An 11,578-nucleotide genomic window follows, 5' to 3' on the forward strand; every position below is an offset into this window, starting at 1 on the left:
AGGCCTCCAGGACCCAGGACCCTGACACCATGCTGGCAGGGCACTTTTCAGGCCTGATCACCCCCCACACTCCAGTCAGAATCAGCCTTTCTCTCCTGATTTCCTGTTTCCACTCTACCACACACCACCACATCCTGCTATCTATTAGAGATTTGAGCAAATCAAAGACATAGTCAGCTGTAAGTCCCCTGTGTGTGAGTGTGTATACATGCACACACATACCCTTAAAGTACACATATATGCACATAATCGCTTGCATGCACATGCAACACATACCAAGGCACATACTGTACGCAGAAACTCATATTTACAGACATGCATGAACACTCAAAATTATGCATACATGCACAGACACATGCATACTCATACACTCTTCAAACACTTGTACATGTGTGTCTCTATTCCTTTCTGCTGAGGACCAAGAGTCTAGTCTTCTAGATTCTAGAAGACTAGAATGTCTGGGCAGAAGCATGGAAACCCACAAGAGAGCTACTTAGAGTCTCCTGACACAAACGGCAACCCCTTTGTTATACTGGTATACAAGGGTAAGTCAAAAAGTATTACTACTAGGATTCTAGTGCATACATGCACACTTTTATTCTAACCAAAATGTGCTTAAACATGTCTCTGTGATCAGTGAATGGCTGCCAACAAGTTCTTTCAGTAATAACTCTTGTCTTAGTTCTATTAGGGCAACCTTCAAAAACAAAGTCCAATCAAAACAGTGACATCTGAAAGGATCTGCTGGGCCAATTACATTCAGGGCAGAGAGGGCATTCAGAAGGTTATGGTGATCCCAAAGCGGTAATTTTGATACATTTTCCTGGAGTGCTTACTAGAAAGAAGTTTTAAGAAAATGGAAAACTGCATTGGTGAGAAAAAAGCCAGAAAAGTTACACCAAGGAATTTTTTTCCATCATTGCAATGCACTTGCTCATTCTTTGAGGGTAACATGAGCTGCTCTAGGAGAATTTCCATCCACCCTACAGTCCTAATCTTGCCCCTTCAGACTTCTTTTTGTTCCCAAAAGTCAAAGAACATTTAAAAGGAACACAATTTGCATTCCTCAGGGATGCCAACACTGCCATTTTGATGTGGTGTAAATCTAAGAGCTCAGAATTCTTTGGGGAAGGTTTAGAAAAATAGAAACATGACCTTCATAAGTATATAGACCTACAGGAAGGATATGTCAAAAAACAACAGCTTCACATTTTGATATTTTTGTTTAATAAAAGTTCTATGATTTTGTAGCAATACTCTTTTACGTATCCTCATATTTCCCTGCCACTAGGTTTTCTAGGACCCTGGGTGTTGTTGTTAGGTGCCATTGTGTGGTTTCCAACTCATAACAACTTTATGCATAACAAAATGAAACACTGCCTGGTCCTACACTATCCTCATAATTGTTGTTATTGGCAATCCATCCCGTTGGGGGTCTTCCTCTTTTTCACTGACCCTCCTCTTAACCAAACATGATGTCCTTCTCCAGGGACTGGTCCCTCAAAGTCTCATCTCATCATCCTATCTCCTAAGGAGCATTCTGAGTGTACTTCTTCCAACACAAGTTTGTTTGTTCTTTTGGAAGTCCATGACACTTTCAATATTCTTCTCCAGTGACCTATTGCATTAGGCAAATATGCTACACAAGACCTCTTTAAAGTGTTTAAGAGCAAAGAATTAAGGTGCACCTGACTCAAGCCGTGGTATTTTTAAAATCACCCCATATCCATGTGAAAGTTGGACAATGAATAAGGAAGACCATAGAAGAATTGATGCATTGGCGTTATGGTGTTGGAGAAGGACCCTGGATCAGACCATGGAAATGGAACCTACAAAGATAATTCATTTGTCATACAACAAACATTACTATGTTTGTAGTACCTATCTGACAGCCCCTGCACCAGAAATTGGGGCAAATATATAAAAGAGTAAAACCTTATACCCTAGTGATATGGTGGAAAAGTCCAAGAGCTCAGGAGTCATGGATTGGGGTTCAAAGCCTACCTCTGTCTCTTAAAAAGCTGTGTTACTTTGGGCAGGTCACTTAACCTCTCTGAGCCTCCACTTTGTTGTTGTGAAGTGCCGTCGAGTCGGTTCCGACCTATAGCAACCCTGTACAGGGTTTCCAAGGGTGTAAAACGGGAGTAGAAAGCCTCATCTTTCTCCTGCAGAGCGGCTGGTAGTTTCAAACTGCTGACCTTAAGGTTCGCAGCCCGATTCGTAACCACTACGCTACCAGAGCCTCCACTTTATCACCTGTAAACTAGGGTAAGGGTAAATATAACTTACCCAGTAGTGTTGTGAGAATTAAGATAGGGAAAGCTCCCCAGAGCAATGTGCCCGCCCATGGAAAGTGTTCCCATTCCTTTCCCCAAATAGCTGTAGTGGAGGTGAAGATAAGGAGTTTCCCCAACCTCCTCCCAGTCCTATAGTTGCTGACACAGGAAACCCAGTCTCCTTCAGCCTCAGACCCTCAAAGTCTGCGCACACCTTGGGAAACTTGATCTCTGAGCTGGACCGCTTGAATCTGACTCTTCTCGTCCCTCCCCAGGCCTAGGCCCCCGCCCCTCCTGGTCCATCATGCCTCTCGCCGTTTGCAGGTCGCGTTTTCCGTAATAACCTTTAATGCGGCTGGCCACGGCCCAAATGTTCGCGATGGAGCGCTGGGCCCTACGCATCAGATGGACGATGAAGTGTTAATCATCCCCCAGGGAGCCGTCCTGCGGAAAGTCGTCATTAATTTCTCTGAATTACACCAATTCCGAGACATTCTTTATGGACAGACAGTGCGGGAGACAGTTATATGACAGGACTTGCTGTGCTAAGCAGATGTGGGAGAGATTGCGTCGCCCTATGAATACTAAACAATCGCTCCGAAGAAACCCCATAAGCTCCTACACTCAGAGAGTTGGGAAGAGGCCCAGCCCGCCCCCACCCTGATGGGCACACCCCTGCAGGTGTCTTGGGTTAGGACGGGGAAGAGGAGCATCATCTTCTCATCCCCACCTCTGCTTCTTAGGAGGCTTCCTCAGCTCCTCGCCAGAGTCAGGCCTCTGCCTCAGAGCTGGACGTGACTTTGGAAGTCTCACCCTGTGAGGACCCTCATGCCTCCTTGCTCTGCCTGTCTTCCCAAGTGCCTTCCAGGATCTGAACTGTTTCAGAACTGCCTTCTATGCTCCCCTCTCCCACTCTAGCCTTCCTCCAGTTCTCCATCCAGTCAACTCACCAACCTGCGCAGCTCTGAATTCCCATCTACCATTGCTGTGGTAGCGTAGTGGTTATGAATCGGGCTGCTAACCTCAGGGTCAGCAGTTCGAAACTACCTGCTGTTCCGTGGGAGAAAGATGGTTTTCCGCTCCCGTAAAGATTTACAGCCTCGGAAACCCTGTGCAGTGTCCCTATGAGTCGGAACCCTCATCCCTCTGACTCCCTCCTCCTGCCCACCTGCCACCCTGCTCACTCTCCACCTTAACCTTCCACCCTACCCACCTAGCCTATTCTGTGGCTCCTGGCCCATCCTGCTCACTTCCTAGACTAAACCACCTAGCACTGTGCTCTCATTATGTGCCCGTTGTCCCATTTCCAATCATTTCTCCTACTTCTGCCTTCACATCTTCCCACTCTTCAAAGCCTAGGGAAGGAAGAGCTAGGTTCAGAGCAGAGTGTAAGGTGGATTTGCCCTTTTTCTCTCTCCTCACGACTCTGCCCGCCCTCTTCTCTCCTTTCCTAGTTGGACACTGGGCCAGGTGTTAGCGCCAACAAAAGCGACATCTTCCTGCAAGCAAAGTGCTGAGCGGGGCGGCAGAAGCAGGGAGACAGGGAGGATGACCAGGGAAAAACCTCCTGGAATCCAGTCACACCTGAGGAAAGCCCCGCCCACTAAGGAAAGCCCCACCTACTCTTGAGAGGCCTCTGGCAGCCTCAGGGAAACCCAGCCCACTGCTCACCCCCCACACACCTACCCACCCACCCACCCAAGGACTTCCGGAAGGCCTAGTAGTATTTGGTCAATCCAGGCTACTCCCCGTCCCCACCGAGGCAAAAGCTGTTGCTCAACTGGTCGTCCCACTAATACCCCTCCACTCCTCTCCACCCGGCTCTCGGAAAGACTCCCCTTCAGCTCTAGCGCGGGTTTGGGGAGGGGAAGAAGAGTGCGCAGCCTGTGCGTCTTTTCTCCTCGCAGATAATTTATGTCTAAGAGCAGAGCAGATGGCGGGTAATTTAGCAATTACGGTGTGCAGAAATGGGACTCGGGCCTCCACACAGAAGCCAAAGATTCCCCACCACAGTGTGTTCTCCTTTTCTTCCTGTTTTTTCTATTTTGTCTCTCCATCCTTCCTGCTGAGCAACACTCAAGGGAAAGGGATTCTCTAAGAGTCCCTTTTCATCCTCTTCTCTCCCTGTATCCAACACAAGTGGAGCCCTTCCGCTCACTGCAAGTTCTTCTTCTCCTCTCACCTTAATCTGTCTCTTACTAAAATTGCTAATATGAACATATTATCCTGGGAGATTGTAGGCTTCTCTGCCAGCGTTTATTCCCTCTCCCTACTTCTCCGGGTTCTCCATGGTATTTTTCAAATATCTGAGTTCCAGATACCCGGCTTCAGAAAAAGCTTTTAGGTTCCAAAGTCTACCCAAGAGATGAGGAGTCTCGGTATCTGCATGGGAGGTACAGGGGAGGGGGATTATTAAAGTGAGGTGAGTGCGGGAGTGCTTTGGAGTTCTGTACACACAGTGTTAAATGGCTTTGGAGGTATGTTGTTGTTAAGTGCCAATAGAGTCGATTCTGACCAATAGCGACCCTGTATAGGATTTCCAAGGAGCGACTGGCGAGCTTGAACCGCCAACCTTGCGATTCAAACGACTTTGCAGTCTGGCGCATTAATCCACAGCACTACATCAGGACTCGTTTGGAGGTATATACAGAGGTATATACACTGTAAATGGCTGAATGAGTGAAAAGCTAGGCTTTATAAGATGAGGGACAGTAGAAAGGAATGAGGCTGGAAGAGTCTGAAATGCCCTCTTCCCATTCTACTCCCTTTCTTCTCTGGGTTACCTAAAACAGGAAGCAGTAATACAGGCCCCAAATCTGGAGACCTCTTTAAGCTGGGAGATATGTCCTCCCTGCCATCTACCTCCACCCAACCCAGGTCACCAGGATACCCCCTACCAAGAAACCAGGCAGCTATACCACCCCCCTCACCACCACCACCACCACCACACACACACACACACACACACACACACACATAACCTCTTCAGTCAGGGTTCCCAGGTATCTGACCTCACTCTTGGACCACTAACTCTGTACTCCAGTCTGAAGGTACCATTCTAACAAGACTTTAGGTGACCTTTAGGCTCTGAAGAGCTGAGTTCTCAGGGCACAGAGACACCCCCACTGCCACCTCCCCCAACTCCTCCTCATTCCACAACACCAGAGGAGCACTAATTAATTAGCGTGTGCAACCAGCCATGGGTACGATCTCGTTACTCACCACAGGGACCTGCTGTTAACACACCAGACCCCCGGGACGCGGACACACACCAATTACACAGCCAGCAGCTCGGCTAATCGCAGCTCCTGGTGACACTGTGGCTCACAGAGGAATCCCCAGCTTCCCCTCCCTCCCAAGATCCCCACTCTTCCTGCCTCTGCAAATAGGAAGTTTCAAAGGAGGAGATGAAGACTGGCAGGAGAAAAGCTGAAACTTGCTGGAAGATAGGAAGCTAGCCACAGAGGCTGAGGGAAAAAGAAAAGTGAAAAAGAAAATAAAAGCATGTTCCTAATAATCACTTTGGGCTGTATACAGACCTACTCTGAAATTAGTAAATGCAGCAAAAGGGAGGCCTATTGGCTAGACTACAGAAAGGACTTCCTACTGATTAAGTGTTTGTTGTTGTTAAGTACTGCGGAGTCAAGTCGTTTCCAACTCATAGCGACTCTGTACAGGGTTTCCCGGGGCTGTAAATCTTTACGGGAGCAGAAAGCCTCATCTTTCTCCCGTGAAACAGCAGGTAGTTTCGAACTGCCGACCTTGAGGTTAGCAGCCTGATTCTTAACCACTACGCTGATAAGGTGCTAGGGTAGGTTTAAATCTGGGAAATAACAGTCTTTTTCTCCCTATAAGTTGGAGTTAAGACAAGATGGACACTGAAATGACTAAGGAAGGAAGAAGCAATTCCAGGAACTCAAGTATCCGGTTCTGTTTTGTCCCTCAGCTGTAGTTCAAGGGTACAGAGAGGAGGCGGCCTCACTGCAGACACAGATAGACGGCTTCCCCCACACACACGTCCCATTGACTTTGCCATTCTGCTGTCACTCCACAGCTTCTCTGAGATTTAACATATTGACTCTCCGAGCTGCAGAAAATTGAATTTTCTTCATTACGACTGTCTCCTGACAAAAGCAGCTCATAAATTCTCCATCTTCTTCAGACTTCTCCACCCCCTCACCACCCAACATCTCCCCGGGGGGGGGGATTCACATACTTGAACATACAATTCACACGGATGTAAAAGCAAGGCATGTCCAGCACTTCCCACAGCCATAACACTCACCAAGATCCACCTTTCACCCCCATCTCTCACTCTATGATCATGCATAGATATAATCTATACCCAGAAATAGGTCATTACTATAAAAACCAAGGGTGCACATCACCCACAAGCAGAGCCCATGTATGTAGCAACTCCTGTGCCTGAGATAGCAGATAGTTAATTGGTCTACACTGGGGAATCAAAGGGGACCATGCTTCAGCCCATGCTTCTCTTCCCACATTTCACCCATCCCCTAATAGCAGTCTGTCAGCTGTCATTCCCACATGGGATAGACTCATATATCTAGAGGTAATACTCACTCTAGGTTCACCTTGGCACTGCTGCTGAGGGCCCCTCCCCACAGTATCTGAGTCCTCTGCCTTCACTTCTACCTGGGGATATGCTTCGCATAGACAATGTACTGTCTCCAAAGACCTAGTGGGAGTCTCCCTTTACACCAGAGCAACTGCTCCTGTCTCCTTCCAACACTACCCTCTACATATCCACACCCTAAGCTGCTCCTCCACCTCTACCTCCAACTCTGTAGCCTAGCAATTTAGGAGTCCCCCTCAAGGCATAGACACTCCCCTTTTCACCACCTAGGGATGTTGGCAGTGCTCTTCCCATCTGACACTCAGCCACTTTAGCCCCAGGAACAGAATTGGAAGATGGCAAGGCCTAGTTCTCTTGGCAACTGTGCCAGACTGGCAGCTGAGGCTGTAATGGATGGGCAAAGGGCCAGACTGATGGCCAGCACCATGTGGCTTCTGCCCAGGGCCAGATTGGGGAGGAAAGTGGTGGGCTAGGTGCCCGGGACACTCCACCCTCCAAAATGCCACACAATCTGTGAGTGGAAAGAGATAGAAAGAGGGACCCAGATAGAGACAGGCAAGGACGTCTCCTGAGACCAAACTAAGCCAATCTCTGCCCACTTCTTGCCCTTCAACAGCTGCTCCCTCCTCACAACGCTAACACAGGTACAAAGGGAAGTCACCATGAACTGATAAGGGGGAGGCCAACCAGTTGTTTCAACTATAGCCAGCCCAACTTTATACAACAGGAACTAAGGATGTGGGGGTGATTCCTAAATTAGGAGAGGGGCGGGGACTTAGAGGTGTCTCCCTGAATTTTATGTGAGCTAATTAATGTAGATGCATTATGTGCAATGCAGATAAACATCTATTGTCTTTGTAATTCCTACCCTGCTCCTAAAGGTACTAATACATTCATATATACAGTAAAACCTATGGAAGCCAGAACCTGTCAGAAAAGGAAAACACCAATATTTCCCACTAAACCAAGCGATAGGAAAGTGCTAAAACAGCATCTTGTTACAAGCAAAAACCTTGCTAGTCCCAGAGATACAAGGCAGTCCCTCAAGTCCTGGCTATCACAGGTTTCACTGAATAAAGGGACTTCAAAAAGTTCATGGAAAAAAATCTGATTAAAAGGTTATGAAATTTTGCCGAGAACTTTTCAAAGCTTCCTCATGTATACACATAATCTTTATTTACATTTGGTTCCTGTCTTGGTACTTAGCTTCTCAGTTTCTGAGCCACCTTCCATCTTTTCCCTTAAGAGCAAGTCCAGAACTACAGAAGAATGCCCAGGAATCCTGAGCTCTATACTACAGGGAATGGAGACTTGGAGGCCCCTGAGGCTCTCAATGAGTATAATACTGTCTGTCTCCTATTCCAATCTGCTTCTTCTGCTAAGATCTCCATTTCAGAAAGGGACCACCATCCATTCAACTGCCCACATCAGGAACCTGAGATCAGCCATGACTCGTCCTATCCCTGGATAAGAGATGAGAGGAGAGAATCTGTAGCACTTATTAAGTAACAATTTAAAAAGAAAGAAAGAAAAAACTAAACTATTGTAATTGTTATTGTTAAGTGCTGTTGAGTCAGTTCTGATTCACAGTGACCCTGTCTGTATAGGGTTTCCAAGGAGTGGCTGGTGGGTTTTAACTGCCAATCATATGCCTAGTAGTCTGGTGCTGATCCTACAACACCACACCAGGATTCCCAGTTATTTCTAGGATCACAAAATTTACAGGCATCAAAATGATTACCTCAAAAATCAAAATACCCTGCTTTCCTTCTCCTTCATTCCTCAAAAGTTTGATTATAATATGTCTTGATGACTTTCTTTTGGGGGTCTGTCCTATTTGGAGTTTGTTCAATTTCTTGACTATCTTCTCATCTTTCTTGGACAATTTTCTCTATGTTTTTTGGTGTTTGTTTTGTTTCTCTCTTCCTGTTCTGGAATTCCACTCACATGTAAGTTATTCTTCTTGATACTGTCCCGCATATATCTTAGGCTTTCTTCAAATTTTTAAATTATTTTTTCTGAGTGTTCTTCTAGTAAATGAATATTGAAAGATTTGTTCAAGCTCAGTAATTTGGCCTACCATTGATTTAGTTCTACTTCTTTGCCCTTCCAATGTATTATCTATCTCTGATTGTTGTTTTTGAATGATTTCATGTACTTTATCAGTTTGTTTCCTGAATTCTTCTAAAGTTTTATCATTGTTTTCCTTGATTTCATCTGCAGTATTTTCAATCATTCTCTCAATCTGTTGAAGATACCAAAATCATTCTTTTAAATTCCTCATCAACTAGTTCTGATATTATTTCTGGTGTTATATTGTCTGATTCTGTATTTTGGTCACTTGTTTCAGACACTATCTTGTTTCTTTATGTAAGCTGAAATTCTGTTTTCTCCCAGACATTGTGCTATTGTATTTATATCTGATGATTGTATGTTGGTGTGTTCTCAGGCCAGCTCCCCACCTGTCTCCTCGTGGATGTGATAGACACTAGAAGTGTGAACACAGCTGTTTGCTGTTTGTGTAGCATAGTTCAGAACAGGTTCACGTGCCTCCAGAAACAGGGGTGGTAGGTCAGGTGCTACAGAGGCTGCACAGAAGGGGGTGCCACTGACTGCTGGGTTGGTGAGGTGGTATCTGGCCACACACCCAGGAGCAAGAGAGACCCACACACCCCCTTGCCACCAACCTCCAGCCACATCCCATGCTTCCAAGCCACTGTATCCGCAGTCCCTTGCAAAAGCTCAAGATGGCCATGCTGCTCCAAGCCAACCTATGGTCTTGTTTTTTCTTGCTGCTTTTGTTCCACTTTCTCTTCCAGTATGCACTCAATCCACCTCTCTATCATCTGAAGCTCAGTGTTCCAGGATCACAAACTGTATGTGTCTCACTTAGTCTCCCAGGTCTTTGTTGCAGATGATCTGCTCAGCACATCTGCCTACTCCGCCATCTTTCCCTAGAAGCCTACATATCTCTTGAATCCGTCCACTGTGTTGCATCCTCTCTAGTAGGTAAGATGACCTAGCTGCCTCCTAATTGCATTTCTAAACTCAAGGATTGATTCCCTCTATTCCCATAACTTTGGGGAGACTAGGGGAGCATAGGGTTCATGCTTTCCCAAAGATAAGTATTTTACAACTGCCAGAAAAGGGATGCTACTACTGTTACTGCATGCCACCAAGTCAGTTCTGACTCATAGCAACCCTGTATAAGGTTTCTGAGGCTGTAAATCTTTACAGGAGCAGAAAGACTCATCTTTCTTTCACAGAGCAACTTGTGGATTCAAACTGCTGACCATGTGGTTAGCAGTCCAACTATGCTCCCAAAGCTCCTTAGAAAAACTTAGAAAGGCTACTTAGAAAAACTGGTAAATGCATGAAATCAGTTAAATTGTGAATATGACACAGTTGTTTATTTTGTGATAGCATAAAGTTTTTCAGACTTTTCAAAACAGAGAAGCTAAGGCATATGACTAACACTCTTTTTTTATTTTTGAGGGTTTATTGTAGCAATATATATACAGTAAAACATTTGCCATTTCAAACATTTTTCATTTACAATCAGCCACACCAACCACACCCGTGTTGCACAACCATCACCACTATCAATTCCCAAAACTTTTTTTTTTCTCTCTCCTATCTTTTCCCCCTACCTTATTTTCTCTTTTTTTTTTATTTTATTATTTGCAGGAAATTTCCCAGTGGTTTGTCTAAATGAGAAAATAAGCATACATTATTGAATTTCTAGTATATGGAGAAAAAGAAATTTCCTTTTTCCCCCTTTTCTTCTTTTCTCATTCTACTCTCTACCCATGGAATAATTCTCCCTTCCCTCCCACCCTTGGTAACCATCATAGAATGTTTGCTATAGAATGAAGACCTTTCCTTGACTTTTTATAGTAGTGATCTCATACAATATCTGTCCCTTTGCAACTGACGAATAACACTATCTTGAGAGAAAAGCTTAAGTTTGAGAATCTACCACCAATCAGTCTGTGACCCACCACCTCCTCCCCGTTCCCACAACACTTTAGTTAGCTGCGTTCCAATCGGTTATTCACCTTACAACCAGGGATCTTTAACTGTGAGTAGTGCACAACTCTACCAAGTCTAGAGTGAATTCTCAAACCCCTGTTGACAGAGTGGAATGGGCACATAGCTGAACTCTCCCTTTCCAGCCCCCTTGCAGCTAGGTAAGGGCATGTTACTGACTCTAACTAATAGAACATGAGTAGAAGTGATGTACTTCTTCTTGGCTGCTAAGAGTGAATGTGCCTTCTCTGCATGCTCACTCTTCCCCATCTGCTACCTGAGAGACACCTGGACAACCTGAGGCCACAAGATGACAGAACCACAGCATGAACAGATCTGGATTCTTTAGTCATCTGACCACAAATATTAACATTGCACTTATGTGAAACATAAATCTGTTTCATGTGAAGACGCTGTGATCTCAGTGATTGAGCTAAGAAATGACATCTGGTGGTTGTCTGTTGCATCTGTTACATCTACCCTAACAAGAATCAAGGTATGGAGTCAAAATGGCATGACACCAGGCTTATGGCATTGCAGAACACAAACTGAAGAGGATGGAGAGCACAGAGAGCACTTTCGATTCAGAAATATTTTATTTGAATCTCATACTAGCTGTGTGATTTGGTCAAGTTATTTATTTCTGAGCCTATATTTCTTCATTGGTAAAAAAAAT

Source organism: Chrysochloris asiatica, unplaced genomic scaffold (genome assembly GCF_000296735.1).
Source record: "Chrysochloris asiatica unplaced genomic scaffold, ChrAsi1.0 scaffold00138, whole genome shotgun sequence".
NCBI lineage: Eukaryota > Metazoa > Chordata > Mammalia > Afrosoricida > Chrysochloridae > Chrysochloris > Chrysochloris asiatica.